The following is a 24,009-nucleotide window of genomic DNA, read 5'->3' on the forward strand; positions in this document are numbered from 1 at the left end:
ACATTGAGTCTGGAGACACGAAATTTCGTTCGTTTTTTGCACTTGTGTGATTTCTGAATGACAAGTTTACTTTGACTTTAAATTTACAACTGTCACTGTGATGGGAGAATGGCAATCAGGCACAATGTGTGGATAGCCACAGATTCAAACATATGCCTTACTAAGGCAACAGCATACAGAACATTGTTTCATGTCTTCATGGCACAGGAAAAGCCTTAGTGGTTGTTATGAGGAAGACAAATGTCATCCCATGGCATGATTATTATGAAAGAAAGCATTTCTGTATGAAAAAAGAGCAGAAACCATTGTGTTAGGAATTCCTATCCATACATATACACAGCAGATAGCTGGCTGACAAAATTGTTACCTAGCTACACATTTACATTCATTTACTATTTACATAGTGACACAAGTGATTCTAGGGGAGCAATGGCTGGATTTGAACAGACTACCTAAGATCACAAGGTCAGAACACTGCTCAAATCACATATACAACATAAAATATTCTTTACAATTGCGACAGTGCATATTTGAACAGATTATATCCCAATTCTTTCATACATTGATAAAAATGTATGAAGGTGGTTGAAGTGCGCAGTAACACTACACATATTACATGCATTTGAAGCCTTCTCTATACAACATAACAGATAAATATCCATGGGCAGTAGTCTGCCATTGCTGGATTCAAACCTCATCCCTTTGTACTTATACAGTCTAGACACCATAATGTCAACAGCCAGTGCCACAGGGTAACTAATTTGAGCACTTTGATGCAGTTCTTTTTTGATAGCATAATGTAAGCATTGTGTTGCCAAAAATGTTTATTGACTGAGGGTAATACAAATCTATAGTGTAATCCCATACCAGGGAAAAGACATCTTCTAAGTGGAATTTTACACATGGGGTGCTGTCAGGGACACATTTGTGCATAACAGTACACACAGTCCAACATTATTTACACAGTGTTGGATTTAAACACCCTGTTTACACAACCTATACAGCACAGATTCAGCCACAAGCTCCTCAGGAGAACTGTGAGTTGTAAGGGCACACTGTGTAATTTCGACATGCTGACATCATCCGTGGGATAGAGAGAGGATGGTTTGTGTTAAATGTGGAATAAGAAGATGTGGCATCTTCTCCCATGTTAAAATCTTTTGCTGAGCGGAAGTTGATTCAGCATGGTTGTTCAATAAACTATATGTAACTAACACTGAAGACACACACACATTACCCAGTAGGAGATTTGTACCTCCTACATATCTAATTATACAATCTAAAGTGTGCAGTATTTACTGCAAGTGCCACAGGTGAAGTCTGACTCTTAAGAAGAGAGAGAGTGTGCATTGTTGACACTATAACCTCATCACCATGTTGCAGAGAAGACATTTGAGGAAAAAACTGGGATAAGGGGATGGTGGAATACTCATCCAGGTTAAACTTTTTCCACGACTGGAAGTTAATACAGTATGTCTGTTTGTTCAAGAAATGATGTGTAACTGCTTCCTGCAGCCAGAAAGCCAATTCTCCATGGTGAGAACAGAACCTTCTGCTTATCTAGCTAGAGATCACAGTATTAGTAACAAATGCCACAGGAGAAGTCTGCCTTTTAAGTGGAGAGAAAATGCACTTTTGAGAGCATCAGTGTGTTACAGATAAGGTGTTTCTGTTAGAAGTGAGATAAAGTGCAAGGAGAGCTGTGTCCAAAGTTAAATGTATTCTCACCTCTTATATTCTTCTAATCCACATACTATTGCCAATACTTCTATGAAATTTTCATTAATTTTTGTATTTCTTATATTTTCTTCGCAACTAAATCCTTTACTTTTTTCTTCATGTATACATAAACCTATCTTTTTTAAATAAAACATTTAGCTCCTTACATGTTTCTTTAAACCTTTGTTTGTTTCTAGTGACTAATACAATATCATCTCTATATGTATACATTATATATTCTACTGTCTGACTTTTTATTAATCTTATTGACTATAACATTCATAACTAAAGAGAACATGATACTACTATCTGGACATCCTTGTCTCACTCCTCATTCTACATTTATTTTTCAGTTATCCATCCATTCACATCTATTCTAACTTTATTCTTCTCAAAACTGACTTTATTAACTATATATTTTTTTACTTATATTATAAGCCTCTGATATTTCCCATAAACAGACATATTGTATTTTGCCGAATGTTTTACTTAACTCTATCATTATCTTGCTTCCACTTTCTTATTTATATCATCTATTACTTCTTTTATAATCCATAATAAATCTTGACTTCCTTTTCCCTTTCTACCAAATATTGTTTGATCAAGTAACTTATTCTACTAGTTAGCCTGTTAGCTATTATTCTTACCAATGTTTTATAATCAATGTTATTTAAAACTATTGGTCTCCACTTCTTCATGTCCTCTTTATCACTTTTTTTCCTCATGAATGTTAGTATACCTGTGCAGATTTCTTCATTCATAATTCACAATTATAACCATTCAATGAGTACTTCTAAAAATATTAATTTTTGTTGTCTTTCCATTAATTTATACATATGATATTCAGTATTATCTAACTCTGTTGCAGTATTTATTTTTATATCTTTTAATACGTTTAGCTCTTTCAAAGTTATCTTTTGTTCCAAACTTTCATTATCTTCTTTAAGCAAGTTATTAACCCAGTACTTTTGATTTTAAATTGTTTCTTTCTTCATGAATAATTGCTTTATATATTCTTTAATAATTCTGCATATACCTTTTTGCATTGTTACTTTCTTTAGTTCTTTATTTTTTAACTTTCTTGTCATTTTCATATTTTCTTTCATCAGTTTACTTAACTATGGCATTACTTCTTTTTTCCTTGAAACAGTATTTCTGTTAGTATAATATATTTTTTATCTTTGCTTGGTTCATTTCATATAATTCTTTCTCTTTGTCATAAAAGCTTTTTTCTTTATTTATCAATTCTCTAAACACTTCTTGGCTTAATATTTCATATTTAAATTTTTTATGTTATTCGTGGTAGATTCTAAATAACATGTTTTGCATTTTTCTTTAAAACACATCAACCAATTTGTCCACTTTTCAAAAAACACTCTCATATTGACATGATCTTTTCCTAACTTGACTATTTCTTTTGTGTCTTCTTGCTTTAATTCTTTATCATTTATTCTTTTAATTCCTTTGTCTATTTTATATAGTCTTCTTTTTCATCTATTTTTATCCAAATTGCTATATGGTCTGAAAATCTTGTATATTTTATGCCTATCATTACTATTCGTATGCAATCTGATATAAAAAAAAATCAATTTTATTTTTTATTTTACTTTTACTTCTATAAGTCCAACATATATTATCCCATATATATAATTTACCACATTTCATTATTTATTTCAGTATTTTGATATCACTACCATTTCTCTTACCTGTTCTTAAGTTGCAGTTAAAATCTCCTGCTATTATTATATCCATGTTAACACAGATATAATTCAAAATCTTTTTAAATAATGTTTTTCTTTCTTTTGTAACATAAGCATATATATAGCAATAATTCTATAAACATTTCTATTCCACGTTAAATCTAATACTGTAATACATCCTAATTCAATAATAGTTACATCTAGTATCTTCATTTGTTTTGACACAATACACATATCCCTGAACATACATCTGTTCCCATATTCCAAATAACAGGCCCATCCCATAATTTTTCAGTTTGCCTCCTTTCTTCCTCTGTTAATAAATGAATGTCCTCTAATACAATAATATGAGCATTTACTCGCATACACCATTCTAAGACTCCTATTCTTCTCCTAACATTTTTTCATGGTATTAACATTCAGCACTACAATATTCATCTTTTAAGCTGAAATTAATATATAATGTTTCTCATCCTTTACCTTTCTTGTTTTCCTTTGTAATAACATTCTTTGCATTTCTTTTACTATTTCCCTATAGAGTTTTTCTTTCTCCTTACTGTTTCACAATTCACATATTCTTCTTCCCTTGTATCCACCGACCCCTCTTATTTTTCTTTCTCTCCTTTTATATTTAGTTCTATATTCTGTGTCCCTTTCTGTCTTTATTAAAATAAAGGGAAAAAAAAACAAGAACGTTCAACATTTTGCACATCTTCTTTATCCATGCTACACACATTTCTTCACACTTTAACCATACATATATTGTATTACCACATTTTTACAATTTGTATCACATTTTTTGCATTATGACCAGTATTTCCACATATAAAGTATTTTTGTATCACATTCGCTAACTAAATGATCAGCTTTTCCACAAAAAAAAAAAAAAAACAGTTTTAGGTTGTCCCCTATATTTCCCAAAATTAACATTAACATTAATTACACTGGGAATATGTATCACATTATCTTTCTTCTTCTTTAATATAACCCCACATCCCCATCCTCCACTCCATAAACCTCTTTCATCATAGATTTGTGTAGTGTCCATGACTTCTTTACAAAAATACATTAAATGTTCTTTTACTTTCACTTCAACTTCAGTTCTGAATTGAAATATAACTCTTTTGCACTCTGTAGAACAATTGTCCCACAAACTATCATGGATTTTCATTCTTTCTTTGCTCATATTTTTCTATAAAATTTTCCATGGTGTGCCCAGTTTCACATATTATGTCACAAAATGTCTCTTAGTTAATCAGAATAAATGTTCTTACCTCTTTTGCAGTTGCACACAGTGGTATAATCATCGAGTTGAATACTTCATACCTGTTTAATGCTCTTTTTTGCTGCTCACTTGAACCATAATTTTTTTCTTTATCTCCTTCATGTCATCAATTCATTCACTCTCCTTCACTGTCTGTGCACATAAGTTTTAATGACTGCTTTTTCTCCCTCTTCCTGGTGGATTTTCTCCAGTATATCTCCTCACAAAGCTGCTACATCACTTTCTGGTTCACTGTGATAAACTAGTCTTTTAAATATTCATCATGCAAACCTCTGGATTGAAGGGATGAAACAATACATTCCTGCTGGCTTTCCTATTCTCCTTTGAAAAGTCTCTGCTGAAATATATCTTCCAAATCTGCCACCACACCATCAACCTATTTCTTCGCCATTCCTTCAGTATAAACAAATTCTCCATTACTTCTGTATTCTTTAGCTGTGTTTCACATAAAGGCCCAGCTATTTTTACTTTCAAAAATCCTCTCATGACATCTCTGTTCACTATCTCTGAGGTTTCCATATTGCTCCCTGTTTCTCCAGGCCACCTACATGCCTGGAATGGAAACAGGAATCCACAAGTGTTACTCACAAATGCGGACGTTCCCCAATGTCCTTGCAAAGTTCTCCCTTGTTACCACTTTGGGTCTGCCCTGAAAACATGTTGCTGGCCTAATGTGACTAAGTTGATCATAAAAGAATAAACAATAATGAAATAAGCACACAAACATAATTCCTAATCATAGGATTTCACATGCCAGGGGCAAGTATTGTCTATAATAGAAGCTGTAAGAAAAACTTGCATTTCATTTTTTTATCCTTTGTTGACCATGTTATCCCACTAGGCTCATGCCCTTTTTTAGGGGAGAACACAGGTGATATTTATACTACTAGGGGAAATTTGACCAGGAGATCAAGGAACGTCCCCTACTCTTTTCAATAGGTACCATGAGATCTTTTACATTCACCTGAGCTACTCAAGCAGATGGGACCTCGGTTTAGACTCATGTCTGAAGAACAACATATTCAAGAGTGACTCCCCATAATACTTCAGTGTCATGGATGTAACACACCAATAACACACCATCAACAGTAAAGGGTTTAATGGATGATGAAGAAAAAAGATAAAGAGACAGTTTTATATATAATGCAGTGTCAGCAAACCATCTACATAGTAGGGGGCTAGAGCCCACAGCCTTTTGCACCAAAGTTGAGGGCACTACCTGTTGCACCAATGACACTGCATATTATTTGTAGTAAGCCAGTGGCATGCACTGTGGAAACAGCACTGCATATAACCACTTCACAGTAATGCAGTGTCTGAGTCATGCACTGTAGAATAGCATTTAACCACTTCACATTAATGATGTGCCTGAGTAAAGCATTGCAGAAAAAGCACATGACCACCTCACAGTAGTGTCATACCTGAGTCATACACTGTGAAAGCAGTTCATAACCACTACTCAGTAGTGCAATGCATGATCAATGCTCCACAGAAGTATGTTATGGATATCAACCACACTGTTGCTTTCATCAGTGACAATGCATGGTGTAAGAGAAAGTGTTTCAATGATACTTTTAGAGACATCATGGAAGACTATGGGATCCATATGACTTGGATGACGCATATGCCATCCATTGTCTCTGACTCATGGATTGACCATTTTTGAGATGGTAAAGAATCTTCTTACTTAGATAAAATATGCACTTTATCAAATGGCAAAATGCAAGAGAAAAAGTTCTTATACTTTGTTCAAGAATACAGAATCTAACCCTACACCTCTACTCACCATCACTTAGTGCAATGCTTGGTTCAAGGCTGAAATATTATGCAACATGTTTGCAATACTGGCAAGGTTTTTTTCAAACAGGTCTCATGTGATGCCATGTCCATAGTAACCTTGATTTCTCTGCTGCAACTCTGGGTCGAGAAACTGTAGTTAAATACAACATTCATTACTGAAGCATTCTATACACTGTAGGGTTTAACACAGTAGTATATTGTAAAGAAAGATCTTTATCACTGTTTATGGCCAGCATCACATAATCTGCACCAGATGTGCGGGTGGATCACAATAAATTCAGTAACTATGGCATGGTGATGGACTTTTATTCAAGCAGGCTTAATCTGTGGCTTAAGTAGAATTAAATAACTCTCCTCCAGTGGGATTTCTCCACTGCTCTTGTCAAATATGCAAAATACTTGGAGATCAGCCCTTCAAATGAGCTGCTTAAGATACTCACAATTTTGAAAAACTCGGCAAAGTGAAAGCATTTTTTTTGCTCCACACATTGAAATGTTACCATTAAAAACTGAGAAATCTACATTAATCAGAATTTGTGGGACCTCCAGTAACAAATGATCCTTCTCACTGTATGGAAAATTATCAATGTAGAGGGTCACTAATGAACACTGGATGTTATAATCATATGTCCTCCTGCACTTTTTAAAACTGGATATACAGGAGGAGAAAATTAATCAGAGCTGCTTAGAACACGTCTGGATTTCTTGGCAATCCTGTGTTAAGTTTTATGAGATTCATGACAGCTGCTGACATTATTTGAGCAATGGATGTTATGGCTTATGTTCCAAATTAACAAGCCATGGATATGTATTGGTTATCAGCAGCTTGTTGCAATAAGCTAGTTTGGGATACGAAATGTGATGTCAATGAGTTGTATACTGCCTCACGTTTGGTTTTGAGATAGGGTAATTATCATATCATTTAGGGTATTTATTTCATTAGAACATTATTGGTACCAACACAATATTTTCCAATTGATTAATGCAACAGTGACAACATTTTATTATATTAAAATAAAATAAACAAGAAAACAAAGTTATTTCAGCAGCTAATAAGCGCCATGGAGGTAACTTGCCAACAACAGTAAAGGATTTAAAAGAAGGTGAAGAAGAAAGTTAAGCAAACACCTTTATTAGTCATAGAAAACTAGCTTTTCTTTTTACACTTGTGTATTTTGGAGCACTTTTACTATAACTTTGAGACACAATACTAGATAAGAACACAAAAAGAAAAACTATGAAAAAACATAAGCTTTTTCCAGAAAGTCACATTTACAAGATGTTATAGAGAAAAAAAGATAGGAAATAAAGTAGCTAGGAAAGCATGTGAATGCAAGAACTGCACAATAAAAATCAACATGCACTTGTCAGTGCCAGTTGTTACTATGTCTTGAGTGCTGTGGTATGTGTTAAGGATATGTGGTCAACAAAGTACAGAGATGTGTGGCAGAGGGGGAGTAGAAATGAAAAACAGGAATGATGTCATCCACTGCAAATGATTTGTTACAGAATAAGCAGACATAAGATTTTCTGAGGAAGGAAGGATGCCAGTCACCAGACTTAGAACAGGATGCTTTCCAGCAAGGGCAAATGACAGTCATAGTCCTCCTATAGAAGTTGCGCTGCTGTAAATAACTGTGATTACAAGCAGTTCCAACCTTAGAATATGCATATTCCTACATAAAGTGCACAGTAGTACCAACACAGCATATCACCTACATGATAGCTATGTATTGTGAATGCACTACTATTTTTATGTAACTCTTTCAGTGGTGTATCCCATCATTGACCAGAAATCTATAACATGGATACCATTTTGACATGACTACAATGGAAAGTCCTTAAAGTAGCATTATTCATGAGCAGTATTTGGTATAGTAGCGATGCACTTAACTTTCCACTCTGTGTTTCAGTTCTTCTTGCTCCTACACCATCATTGAATATGCACTAGTTGTGATAAAAAACATGATTTATAATAAAGCACTGTGGATTGCTGCTACTTGTACTTAATATAAATGCAGTTCTCCTAGCCATACTAGAAGCTCTGTGTGAGAATGTCTGATTATATTTAATAAGTAGCTACTCAAAACATGTACAAGATAGAATGGCTAACCTGCGGGGTGTCTGATGATGAGGATCACCTAGATGCAGAGAAACAAGGAAATACATGACTATAGGAAATTCCCTTGTGCAGTAAAAAGCATTATCTGGTTCTACCTTTGCTCAGTACCTAGAAACAATATTTTCTCACCGGATCTTGTAGATCACATTTAGAAAGTAGCCCCTGTATAGTATATTTTTACATTAAGATATAAAATACTTTAAACCAAGAGCATCCAGTGTGTGGGATGAGTTTTAAATGTACAGATCTGTGTTATCATTACCAGCAGTTTCACCAGACATTGAGATGTCATGTATTCAAACATCAGCCATAAAGGCTGTACATCCATTAAAAATAAAGAACACAAACAAAATAATAAAACATACCAGTAAGACTGAAATTATATTCATATTAAAATAAGACCCATCTCCCACATTTGGGTCAGATTACTATGCTATTACTGTGAAGGGTACTGATACATAATACCCATGAATTACAATCGCCTTGCAATGTCTCCACACCAGTCCTATCTTAATCATTCCATCATGCAGTTGGATCTAAAGCTGTTGTCCTACACCTGTTGACTTTTTGCTTGCACTAATTGCTAACACTTTTCTTCTTTTCATCTGTGTACAATCTTGCTTCTTATCTTTCTCACTTTTACTTCATTCTGCCCATGTAACTTAGGCGATGCATTCTGTGTTTCTTTCTTTAATAGATGTTCTTTGTTTGTAGACTAGACTAGTGTATCCAACATGGTGTTTTTAGGACCATGACACCTTACTCATGTTTACTTTAACTGATGTCACTTTAGTAAAGCTGATCTATGGTGCTGCCACTTAAGCCTTGCACTTACAATGCTCACTAACCACATGTTGACTTGCACACTTCATTATTCATGCATGTGTTACTATGGATGTTCATCGTGTTACCCTGCTGCAGTCATCACAATTGGGTTATCCTGCCATCAGGCGGTCCCGCAGTCGGCCCGAATTCCAAAGTCTTGGTCCAGCGTCATTTGCTGTCACTTCTTCCCTGACGTCAGTGCATCAGGGGTATATAAGAGGCATCCAACGCCATTTTCTTCAGTCTTTCTTGTCATGCGGTGCCCGAAGCAGAAGCAGTTCGCAAGTGCCGGTCGGCCGACACCTGAGATTTTCGATTTGAATTTCAGTCCGAAGTCTTCAATAAAGCTAAGTACCCCATTGGGGAACATTTTCTTGCCTCAGTCCGATGTCAGAAAAAGTTAACAATTGCATTTCTTGTGGGAAGCAAATACCTCATAAGGACTTCCATTCCTATTGTATTCCTTGCCTAGGCCCAGATCACGACATCACAGGTTGTCGGTTTTGCGGTAGGTTTAATAAACGCACTATCAAACGCCGTTTTGACTTCGCACGGCATTATTTTGGTAGGAAATTCAATTATATCATGCCGTCGGAGCAGCCGACGACTGCTATTAATGCAAGGATAAGGACAGGCAGCCTAGGAATAAGCCAGACCACGAGGCCTCAGCTGGGCCTGTCGCCGGTTCTCCGGTTTTCAGTGAGGTGCCTACGCAGCCCCTGACGACCACAGAGCTGGAACCCCAGACAGCTGCCGACTCCCACGCGGAGTCTACTAGGCCGACGCAGCCATCTACCTACACCGGAGCAGATTTAGACACTGGTGCAGAGGAAACACCTTTGGTTGCAGAAGGTATCTTCAGACCGAGTACTCACACCATTAAATCTTATGCAAAACTTAAAACTCCTTTAAAACCTACGAAAACTGTTCATCAGTCTACAGGTCAAGGCCCCATGCCTAAGAAACAGATGCTTAAGATGGCTGAAGATTTAATTACCCTTATCAGGGGTTCCCATCCCCCTCCTGATAAAAGACCAAGACAAGAGGAGGATTATGCATCCTCTGACCAGGTTTCTCTCTCCTCAGATTCTTCTGAGGAACAGGATTACACTTTTCCACCTTATGAGGATTCTGATGCTGAAGACTCTATTCCCTCAGCATCTCCCCCTGAAGACTACTCCTTTGGAGAAACATTACATACCATGAGGGAACATTTCCACTGGGAAGGCCAGGATTACTCAGATTCTAAGAAAAGGATCCGAGAGTTCCTTCTATTACCTCAGCACAGACCTCTTCCTATTCCTTCTGTTTTAGATATTGTGGATGATGTCTACTTGGAGTCTAGTTTAAATACAGACACTCTACCTCCTGCTCCAGCCAAACCAGACAGATACTACAGAGTACCTGACTCACACAAATTCCTTTATAAAAGCCCTGTAGCTGACCCAGAAACCATATCCCAGGGTCCTAAGGCAGCAAAAGCTTCTATGGCTAAAAATCCTGTGCCCTCTGAAAGAGATTCCAGAGCCCTAGATAGATGGGGAAAGAAAAGATACACCTCTGCAACTCTGGCTATGAGAGCATTAAATTGCCAGTTTCACATGTTGAAATATCAACAATTCCTGATGTCTCAGTTAAAACAAAAAATGAGCACACACTCAGAACAGCCTGAGTTCAAGGAAATGCAAGATCTGTTGCATGCAGCTGAACAGGTGGGCAAGCATACTTTACAATGCGGATTTGATTCACTGGAAGCTTCCTGTAGAGCAGCTGTTACTGGCTCAGTCATTTGTAGACATGCTTGGTTAAAAGAGCAAACCCTCCCTGACCATGTTAAAGCAAAATTATTAGATGCACCTTTACAACAGGACATATTATTTATTGTCAAAGCAGAAGAGGTTTTAAAGAAAATGGAGAATAAGGCTAAATCTATGCAAAAGGTCAAGGATTTCTTGCAGGTACAACCCCCTCACTTCAGCAGAAATTGGCCAACAAAAAATTGGTCCTTTCCAGCTTCAGACAGATCACAGAGGGGCAAATACAGATGCCCAAGGGGCAGAGGTCAGTCACAGGGCCCTTACAAACCTCGCCAATGGGGTTCTGCTACCCATAAAGGAGGAGAAGACAGACCCCAAGCTAACAGAAGGCAGACACAATGACTCCATCCTCAAACTACCAAGCAATTCTCTCCTGGCAACACCCTTGGGAGGAAAACTAGCATTTTTTGCAGACAATTGGCACATCATCACAAAAGACAAATGGGTTCTAAACATTGTCTCTCAAGGATACAGATTCCGCTTTCATATCTTACCAAGGATCAAAGGAATGCCAAACCTGCCACCAAATCAATGGGCAGAGGCACAAAAACAAATTACAGCTCTCATGAACATGAGAGCCATTCAACAGGTACCTACACAGGAGCAGGGACAAGGATTTTACTCAAGACTTTTCCTAGTTCCAAGAAAGGACAAAGCATGGAGACCCATTCTGGATCTTTCAATTCTGAACACCTATCTGCAAGTACCAAAATTCAAGATGCTAACACTACAGCAGCTTCTTCCCATGCTGGGCAAGAATGCTTGGCTAGTCACTTTGGACCTCAAGGAGGTATACCTGCATGTCCCTATCAGACAAAATTGCAGAAGATACCTCCACTTCATTGCAGGTTCAACGCATTACCAATTCTCTGCACTGCCCTTTGGCTTATCTACTGCGCCCAGGGTCTTCACATAATGCCTGGCACCAGTAATTGCATACTGCAGACAAAAAGGATTTCAATATACCCATACCTGGACGACTGTCTTATTCAAGCAGAAAGCAAGGACATTCTTTTACAGCATCTGGCATTTGTCAAACACCTTCTAAGTTGCCTAGGGTACACAGTAAACGAAAAGAAATCAAAACTAGTGCCCTCACAAAACATAACATTTCTGGGTGCCAGCTTGAATACAATGGCCCAGATGGTTTATCTCACGCCAGACAAATAACGACAACTGTCTCAATATTTCAAAATAATGGTAACAAAGACCCAACTCCCTGCAAGAAAAATTTTGCAAGCCTTGGAATTCATGGCATCTTGCATTCTACTAATACCATTTGCAAAACTGCATATGAGGAAATTACAATGGTACCTGAAAAGTGTATGGACTCAGCACAGCCACAGCTTGGAAACAATGATTCCACTCATTCCCTGCCTTCAACAGGAGTTTCTATGGTGGGCACAGACATGTCACCTCAACAAGGGTTAGCCTTTCACCTTACCCACAGCCAGGCAAACTATGACAACAGATGCATCGGACTATGCCTGGGGAGCACACATGACAGGACAGTGCATTCAGGGCAAATGGACTACAGATCAGAGACACCTGCATATCAATCAAAAAGAAATGCTAGCAGTGCAGAATGCCCTAACAGCTTTCAAGGACCTTCTACACCCAGGACAACTACTAATGACAGACAACACCACAGTTATGTGGTACATAAATAAGCAAGGGGGCACACATTCCTACCCTCTATGCAGACAAGCAATGACCTTGTGGAACACTGCACTGTCTTAACAGGTTCAATTACAAGCACAATTCCTGCCAGGAAAGAAAAACACATTGGCAGACGACCTAAGCAGAAACATCATGGATCCACACGAATGGAAACTAAGATCCACAAGTATTTGCAATGATAGCTCAAAAATGGGGTCACCCAGACATAGATCTGTTTGCAAGCTCCCACAACCACCAACTTCAAAAATTTTGCACAAGGACCTTCCATCCACTAGCTTGGAAAGTGGACGCTCTCTCATTCAGTTGGAAAACATTAACAGTGTATGCCTTCCCTCCACTGCCTCTTCTAGCAAAGGTACTGCTGAAAGTCAGATTAGAGAGGCCACAAATGATTCTTGTTGCACCAGATTGGCCATGCCAACATTGGTATCCAATTTTAAGGACCATGGCCCAGGGTCCACCATGGATTTTGCCACAAATTCCTCACCTGCTCACCCAACGAGACAATCTGATTCTACACAGCCAGCTCAAGAATTTAAACCTGGCTGCATGGCAAATTACCTAAACAACCAGCCAACATCTTTATCCAAAGCTGTTATGGATGTCATTCTGGAGGCCAGGAGGCCCAGCACCAGGAAAACCTATTCAGACAAATGGAAAAGATTTTGCTCCTGGAACCAGGCTAAAGGCCTAAATCCCCTGGAGCCGAACATTCCTCAGATTCTACAATATTTAACTGAAATGTTACGCAAAGGACTTTCCTTTTCATCTATTAAGATCCACACCTCAGCAATTTCAGCTCATTACAGCATGGATCCTCCTTTATTTTCACATCCACTCCTAAGACATTACCTCAGAGGGGCTAAGAACTTAAGACCGCCAAGGAGAGCTCCAACACCTACTTGGGATCTCAACTTTGTCCTGGAAAAGCTTACACTACCGCCCTTTGAACCAGCTTTTTCAACTTATTTAAAATTTCTTTCATGGAAAACTGCCCTACTACTAGCAATAACCTCAGCTAGAAGAGTCTCAGAGCTACAGGCACTAATGGCAGTGGAACCTTTCCTCATTTTTCATCAAGACAGAGTTTCTCTACGAACTAATCCTTCCTTTATGCCAAAGGTGGTATCCAGTGTGGCCCTAAACCAAACAATTCACTTGCCCACCTTCTTCCCAAATCCCCAGAACAAAGGAGAAAGACTCCTGCACTCTTTGGACATTCACAGGCAAGTACATTACTACTTGGATAAAACTAAGGCTTTCAGAAAAACTGACCAACTCTTTGTAGCCTATGCTACAGGATCACAAGGAAAAGCTATCTCAAAACAGACCATTTCTAAATGGATAGGACATTGCATACGTTTCTGCTACACACATCATAGGAAACCAGTACCTGCTAATATTAGGTCCCACTCCACCAGGGCTACAGCTACATCAGCAGCCTTTCTCAGGGGAGTGCCAACCATGGATATTCTGGAAGCTGCTACTTGGAGTTCAGTGCACACCCTCACCAAACACTATCACTTACCTCTTTAATCTAAGACTAGAGCTGGTTTTGCCACTGCAGTTTTGCAGGGCCTACTAGCCTCTTCTAACCCTGTTTGACTCCACCTCCCCTCCTTAGCTTTGGGATTCAACCCAAGTGTGATGACTGCAGCAGGGTAACACGATGAACATAGTACAGTTTTGTACCTACCATAAATGTAGATGTTCGAGTGTTCACCCTGCTGCAGTCCAGGTTACCCTCCCTTCATCCCCTCAGAACTAGCTGAACTTATCTCTACCACTTTATCCTGTGCTACCTCTGTGGTGTATTTGCTTGTACCTAAGGGTTTTGTTTTATTTTTATATAGCCATATGTATATATATATATATATATATATATATATATATATATATTGCCTACCTTTTGGGGGCACCTGACATCTGGGGCAAGAAAAACTGAAGAAAATGGCGTCGGATGCCTCTTGTGTACCCCTGACGCACTGACGTCAGGGAAGAAGCAACAGCAACCGACGCCAGACCAAGACTTTGGAATTCGGGCTGACTGCGGGACCGCCTGACGGCAGGATAACTCAAGTGTGATGACTGCAGCAGGGTGAACACTCGAACATCTACATTTATGGTAGGTACAAAACTGTACTTTACTGCTATACATGTACTGTACCATGTTACTCAACTGTTCCAATCTCAGCCACCACTAAAAATCATGCAACGAATCTCTAGTCTCCTTATCTAGTCAGCAAAATTGAAATAGGTGAAGTAATAAATAAAATAAACCATAAATGTATATTTATCCTGCTCCAGTTCTACCTATTTTAACAAAATATAAGTCTACAAAAATAATTATGCCGACTGCTCCCTTTCTTTTTTTCCCTTACTACTTTCTTGTGTGGAGTGAGACCTCTTTTTGTACTAAGTAAACTGCACACTGTCATGAAAAAGGCACTCGTATGAGATTTAGCTCTTTGCTGTCCTCTTTGCCTGGTCTAACTAGCGACCGTAACTGACTACCATGGTCCCCTACACCACCTGCTCATATATCTAACATAAACTTGTGGCTGTTTAGAGCTCTTCTCAGTCTTTGCTCCCACCACTTCCTTTAAAAGATAGCTTATTAATAATGGACTCAATGTGAAATAAATATAATTAATTGCAATCGGTGCCAGTAATTGTAATTCATTATTCAAACACTGGTACTCACAGCTGTCAAACAACATACTCAACATCATAAATATACATTATGCTAGCAATTTAACTAAAAGTGAATGGCTGGAAAACATCATTCAAACTTAGAAGGATATGCAGTCAGCAATTCAGCTGGGACTTTCATACCAACTGTTTATTTTTCTAGAAATGCTAATTTTAGGCATCTAGCTTCAAGCACTGTTGTGTGGCAAAGAAGCATGCTTTTTATTTCCTTGTAGTTAACATGTCAGCCATATTTATCATTTGTTTATAACAACATACATACTTTCATCTTTTTTTAGACTTCCTTAGTATAATGTAAGCAGCAAGCAAATTTGACCATAGGCTCTGCAGAAGCAAACTGAGCTGACCATTTCATTATGTTCTTAAAAGTAAAACTATTTTCTGCACTTACATATAAATCACTGACCAAAACATATTGCTCACTGTTCTATTAAGCATTTAACAGGTCTTACCATTTTTTTGGAAACACTCCAAAAAGAGAAACCATTTTCTCTTCACAGCAGTATTTTCCTATACTGTAACCACATACATAGTAAGCAAAACTGTTGCAACTTAAACTTAGACCATGATTTAATACATAGTGTGCTGTATTCACAACTGCTTCCATCTGTTTAATGTGTTTCCACTGCAGTTAGTATACACATTACCTCATACTGGGAAATGGATTTCATAGACTGCCATCATCAACTACTTTAGTTTTGAAGTCATTCAAAATATATGTGTGCGTGTGTGTGTGTGTGTGTGTGTGTGTGTGTGTGTGTGTGTGTTGTGTAGATAGATAGATACATACGTACATACATAGCTATATCTATGTCTATATTTTATATATATATATATATATATATATATATATATGTGTGTGTGTGTGTGTGTGTGTGTGTGTGTGTTGTGTAGATAGATAGATACATATATACATACATAGCTATATCTATGTCTATATTATATATATATATATATATATATATATATATATGTATGCGTGTGTGTGTGTGTGTGTGTGTGTGTGTGTTGTGTAGATAGATAGATACATGCGTACATACATAGCTATATCTATGTCTATATTTTATATATATATATATATATATATATATATATATATATGTATGTGTGTGTGTGTGTGTGTTGTGTAGATAGATACATACGTACATACATAGCTATATCTATGTCTATATTATATATATATATATATATATATATATATATATATATATATATGTGTGTGTGTGTGTGTGTGTGTGTGTGTGTGTGTGTGTGTGTGTGTGTGTTGTGTAGATAGATAGATACATACGTACATACATAGCTATATCTATGTCTATATTATATATATATATATATATATATATATATATATGTATGTGTGTGTGTGTGTGTGTGTGTGTGTGTGTGTGTGTGTGTGTGTTGTGTAGATAGATAGATACATATGTACATACATAGCTATATCTTATGTCTATATTATATATCTATATATGTATGTGTGTGTGTGTGTGTGTACAACTTTGTTAATGCTGCAATTTAGTTCTGGTTATAATAGGACATTTAAGTATTTTAAAGCTTTAATAAAGATGTACCGTCATGAAAATATAGTAAGTGATTTATTTCACAGGGCCTGATCTTCAGACGTTGCACCACATACAGAAGCAACACTGACACAAGCATAAAATATATGAAAAAGCCAACTTGTAAAATCAGGCTTTTCCACATATTGTCAACAGCTATGTCATTGGGTTCAAACTACCCAAACCTAACTGGTTACAATTACTTTCTTACTGTGGGTCATACTCTTAACTAGTAGGCAGCGTTGTGCGTGAATACAGTTGAAAACCTAAATCAAGAGGATATTTGCTTTGATTCTTGGGTGAGGTGCTTTCTGTGTGGAGCCTGTGTGTGTTACCTGTGCTCACGCGGGTTTCCTCTGGGTTTTCTGGTTTCTTCCTACATTTCAAAGTCATGTAGGAGGTAGACTGGACAGTCTAAATTGGCCATAGGTGTGCAAGTGAGTGTGCGGTATAGAAGAACAACTTTGGCATGGCTAGACACCCGGTGGTGTGAAACTTGGCTCTAGATGATTGTCACTGTTGAAGCAACACCCTGATCCCATGTGAAAAAAATGGGTAAAAGTAATTATGGATAGATTGGAGGATCTTGTGTGTAAAAGGCTGCTGTGATCTGTGTTTGAGAATTTCTCATTTCTGCATTGTGTTACCCTGAAACTAGGCTATAAAAAAACTAAAAGTGTGGAAATATTTTGAAAAACATTTGGGAAAATTCTGGGCTTCAGTACATTTGATGCATTTTATATAAATTGTACAGGTTTCTAGGTAGATGCCCTGACATGTAGAAGTGCTTTAGAGAGTTTCTGAAATGCAGGACAGACTAAACTATGCACAGCAACACAGAGGTCAAAACATCAGAAATGGTGCACACATATTAGACATTCATGCAGGTACAAGCAGTGCTGCCCACACACAGACATTCATGCAGGTACAAGCGGTGCTTTGTACACCTATTAGACATTCATGCAGATACAAGCAGTGCTGTACACACCTATTAGACATTCATACAGGGACAAGCAGTGTTGTGCACACACATCAGACATTCATGCAGGTACAAGTGGTGCTGTGCACACACGTTATACATTCTTGCAGGTACAAGCAATGCTGTACACACCTTTTAGACATTCATGCAGGTACAAGCGGTGCTGTGCACATACATTAGACATTCATGCAGGTACAAGCAGTGCTGTGCACATACATTAGACATTCATGCAGGTACAAGCAGTGCTGTGCACACACATTAGACATTCATGCAGGTACAAGTGGTGCTGTGCACACACATTAGACATTCATGTAGGTAAAAGCAGTGCTGTGCATGCACATTAGATAGGCATGCAGGTACAAGCGGTGCTGTGTACATACATTAGACATTCATGCAGGTACAAGCAGTGCTGTGTACACACATTAGACATTCATGCAGGTACAAGTGGTGCTGTGTACATACATTAGACATTCATGCAGGTACAAGCGGTGCTGTGTACATACATTAGACATTCATGCAGGTACAAGCAGTGCTGTGCACACACATTAGACATTCATGCAGGTACAAGTGGTGCTGTGTACATACATTAGACATTCATGCAGGTACAATCGGTGCTGTGTACATACATTAAACATTCATGCAGGTACAAGCAGTGCTGTGCACACACATTAGACTTTCATGCAGGTACAAGCGGTGCTGTGCACACACATTAGACATTCATGCAGGTACAAGCGGTGCTGTGCACACACATTAGACATTCATGCAGGTACAAGCGGTGCTGTGCACACATTAGACATTCATGCAGGTACAAGCGGTGCTGTGCACACACATTAGACATTCATGCAGGTACAAGCGGTGCTGTGCACAGACATTAGACATTCATGCAGGTAGAAGCTGTGCTGTGCACACACATTAGACATTCATGCGGGTATAAATGGTGATGTGCACCCACATTAGACATTCATGCAGGTACAGGTGGTGCTTTGCAAACACACATTAGGCATTCACACTAACTCTCCTCTGTTTAATTCAAAAATCCATAAAATGTAAAGAACACAGATTGCTGAAAGCTGTAATAAGAACACAACCTTCTTGAAAATTGACACTAGTAATGGTCTTGATATGTGTTTCTTCACATTTGATAAGCCTGCGGTAAGGTCACGTAAACTTGTATGGCATCACTAAATGTAATTCCCTTGAACATATTCAAAGTTTTAAACAGCCAGAGCATTTATACTTTCATATATTTAAATTAACATTTAAAATGGACCGTTAATGATGGGAAAACTCAGCTGTACTGAACAAAGCTTTACAGCCACTATAAATGGGGACATTTCACCTCTTCTCATAACTACTGTTCAATTTTCTTTCTCACTAAAAAGTTCTCTGACTGTCATGAAGAGGAGTGAATATTCCTTTCCTTTTCCCATCAGTTACACCATGGGTATACGGTCGAACAGCAGGGGAAGGAACAAAAGGAAGCTAACCCCAGACTGGTTCGACAACAACACATTGAAAAAGATGTGGCAGAGGCCTGTAATGCCTTAGTATGGAATATTTCCTCAAGAGGCTTGGCTGACAGTGAAATAGCATTGCTAAATCGAGGTACAAACTTTATACCATCACAAAAGACTGATTTAACTGACTGTTTAATTGATTTGAAAATGTTTACGCATAATATTATGTTCAAAGTCCAGTTTAAGAATAATACTGCTTTTGAAAATGGTAATAATAAGTCTTTTAAGAAACCTAGTCTATATGTACCCAATGATAATGCAACTGTTGATATTTTTGAAAGGAAATTTGAAGATGAGATTTCTGACTTATTTGCTAAAAAGACAAATGGGCAGAACTAAGTATAATTTGAGCTATGACGAACAACTTGCACTTAAGAATTTGGGTGAAGATGAGACTATAGCTATCCGGCCAGCAGATAAAGGTGGCCCCATTGTAGTAATGGATAGAGCTTTTTATGATAACTCTGTGTTAGATATGCTGAGTGATGCCGATACATATATACTGGTTTCTAGAATTCGGGTTTACTTATTGGTGGACAGAGTACATAATAGTTTATATGATTGCTTTTTAGGGCCCAGTATTAGTATGGAACTTTTTAAGTATTTAATCTGTGAAAATCTTGTTATCCCTGTAATACATGGTTTACCTAAAATACATAAAGATCCACACAAGCCACCCTTTAGACCTATTGTGTCTGGTGGAGAGTGGTGTACGGAAAATATGTCCACTATTGTTGAAAAACATCTTGGAATGGTCTTAGCAGAAAACAAGCATGTATTAAATGATACTAAGAATTTTTTAAATGATTTATATACTTTTGTGTCAGGTAAACAACATGGACCATATATACTTGTAACCTTGGACGTACAGTCCTTGTTTACTTGTATATCAAATGACATCGGCATTGATATGCTGAAAGACTATCTATGCAGGCATGGTAAGTTTAGTGGTACCTTTATAGAATTATTATGGATGTTTATGGAACTAATTCTAGAAAATAATGCATTTTTCTTTAAAGATCCAATTGATTTACAACTGAAAGGTGTAGCTATGGGCACGTCCAGTGACAATAGTTATGCAAATATTATAACAGCACACTGGGAGGACAAGTATTTAGTTGGGGTGTCTCCACATGTGTTTTTTACCGCAGGTTTGTGGATGACCTGTTTCTGTTATGGGAAGGCAATGAGAATTCTCTATTTGCATTCCATCAGTACTTGAATTCTACAGCTTCATTTTTAAAGTTCACCATGACTTCCCCTAGGGCAGAAACAGATTTCTTAGATGTAACTATCTTTGCCACACCATATGGTAATTTGTGTACCAAAACATATAGGAAAAAATGCTATAGGAACAACTATCTTCACAGGAGAAGCATGTACCCCACACACATTTATAGGAACATTGTTAAAGGCCAGGAGCTATGTGTATCATGGTTAAATGTTAATGATTTAGATTTCCGAAGAGAGATGTATGATTTATACATGAAATTTATTAACAGGGGATATAATAGTAATGAGGTTAAAATGATACTAGGAAAAGTATCTACTTTGAGACATGGACAAGGGAAACCTTATTATTCAGAGAATATTTCAAATATGAGAGATAATAAATATGATGCCTGCCTACGTATGCCTTTAACATATTCTAGTAATATATATATGATTGAGAAAGTGATTAAGAATAATTGGCATATACTTACTATGGATGCTGAGGTTATTAATATAGTGGGGAATAAGCCCAGCTTTGTGTATAAGAACAAGAAAAAATTTAAAACGAATGTTATGTTACCCAAAAACTTGTAATACCAGTGAGAATAGTTTAAATAAGGGTATGTTTCCTTGTCATAAATGTAATTGGTGCCAGTATATAGATAGCACCAGTAGCTTCCTGCACCCTGACACTGGTAAACATCTCCATTTTAATGCCATAGCACTTGCGATACCTGTCACTTAGTTTATTTGGCTGTATGCCAAATTTGTTCTAGCTTCTATATAGGTAAGACGGATAGAAGATGGTGTGACAGGATCAGAGAACATATATAGCATATAAATAATTCTATGTGCACGGATGCTCTAGCTAAACATGTTGTCATGTATGGTAAGCAGCATATTTTTAAATTTATGGTGATAGAAGTAGTACCTGAAGACCAGCATGGGGGTGATATTAAGAATAAAGTTGAGACCAGTGAATTTAAATGGATAATTAGAATGAGAGGAAATAAAGTTAGTGGATTAAATGACAAATTATGTATTAAGCCTCTATTAAAGAACATAGTTTTCAAGTGAAGAGATTAAAGTATAATTGAAGATTGTATATGTTTATTTTTATATATGTGTTATTTATATATGTGTTTTAATTATATTGTTTTTAAAAGAAATGTGAAATGATGTCATTGATTGGTTTTACTTGTTTATTGGCTGAAGAAATTTTAAATAATGTGTGTTTTTTTGTGTTTCATTGTCTGAAGAAGCAGTGACAGATGCTGTGAAAGCCCTCACAATAAATACTTGAACTTCTTATTTTATGCTTGACTTTGCCTCTGGGTTGTCTCACCATTACTTCTCTTCTCTGACTGATTGTTTTAACTCAAGGTTCATCAGTTCAGCATGCAACACGTAGCAGGAGATAAACTCAGAATGGAAAAGTCACATGAACATTTAGTAACCCTAGCTCTCCTTACTATATATGGCAACATTTTGCTAAAGTTTGCTACTTTTTGTTCAGTTTTCTTCAATATAGAAATTATTAAGCATTTTAGTCAAGCACATAGTTTCATAAATGATGGAAAATGCTGATTTTGTACAGATAAGATAATCATTTTAAAATCTGTGGAAAAATTATGGGTACAATTTTCTAGTGGCTCTGCTGTGGAGATTGTATATGCATCATGGGAGGTCTTAGTGGCTTGTCTCTCCCTTTAGAGGTCAGGACTTCTTGCCTCCATACACAATTTATTTTTTTTTTATTTGTGTCAGTGTCATGTTCATATGATCAGTTTTAGTTTCCAATTTATCACACATTGATCATTCCTAGGAAGAAGGCAAAATGTTACATTTGTTCAAAAAATACCAAAAAAGTTGTTGGATACCAGTGCATTTTCCCTAATAAAACTTATCTAAAGGACTACATTGTATTTTTTGTTTTAGTGAGATTACTGTGTATCAATGATGGTGATGATGATGATGAAAGTGTGAGTCACATTATATTTTTCAACAATAGCAACTTAATAGTGGCAGAGGCTTGCATTCAGAAAGAATTAAAATATGCAAACTAGTATAGCAAATTAGATACCAGTGGAAATATCATGCAAAAAATCTTTGCAGTTTATAAAATGGTATTAGTCCAATTTGCATTCATAAATGCAGTGGTTGTATAGTTAAGGTTAGCAAAAGAAGGGTAAAGTATTGAAGAACAGCACACCATAAGTAAAGCTGTTGTTAAGGTATATACAACTTTTGAACAACGTAAAAGTCTAAACTGGTAACAATGCAATGCACTCATAAAAGTGGCATCTTGGAGTAAAACTAGGTTAATCAATACACATTGTTTAATGCATGGGCAGTGATAGACAGAAGAAATGAGATTATGCAGGAGCTGTGCATCCAGAGATGCTATGATATAGAGAGTAGGTTATTAAATGAATGTGAGAAACTGCAGATGAGTTGCAAAGGTTGCAAGTAAACAAACAATAATAACAAATCAGAAAAACTGCAAAGAAGGAATTTTCAAATGAAGTACACTACCCTCCAAATTAATTACTTATTAATTGCTACTGAGTGCATATAGAATGAACTGTTTAACTGGAAGTGTTTTTTTTATTTCTTATGACCATCTAAGCCATGACTTTAACTCTCTGGTATGGATGTAATTTAGGCAGCTATGAGAAGTTCTATGCTTTTTATGCCCTGCTGGTTGACCCCATGCATGACCAGCAGTTCCCAAGGTGAAGGTATGCACTAGGCATGTGCAAAGAACTGTCAATCACTTCTTTAGGTAATGCAATAGCTGAGGAAGGCAGCTGAGAAGCACTTGGCACACGTGGAGGCTGACTACAATGAAGAGAAGATCATGCAGGAAGCAGTACCAGCAGTACTTGGTACAAAACAGACACAAACTAACTTTACTGTGTTATTTATTTATTTATTTACTGACATTTGATTTCTGGGAAAGTCTTACTGGGTAGGTGCCCATTTTCAGTGGATACCCGGGAAAAAAGCTCCAAAGTATTACAAAACATTTTAAGAATAACAATTTTACTATCTTCAAAAATAATACAATGAAAACAATACAATA

The sequence above is a fragment of the Protopterus annectens genome, chromosome 2.part0 (assembly GCF_019279795.1).
Source record: "Protopterus annectens isolate FY-2018-M chromosome 2.part0, PAN1.0, whole genome shotgun sequence".
NCBI classification, from domain to species: domain Eukaryota; kingdom Metazoa; phylum Chordata; order Ceratodontiformes; family Protopteridae; genus Protopterus; species Protopterus annectens.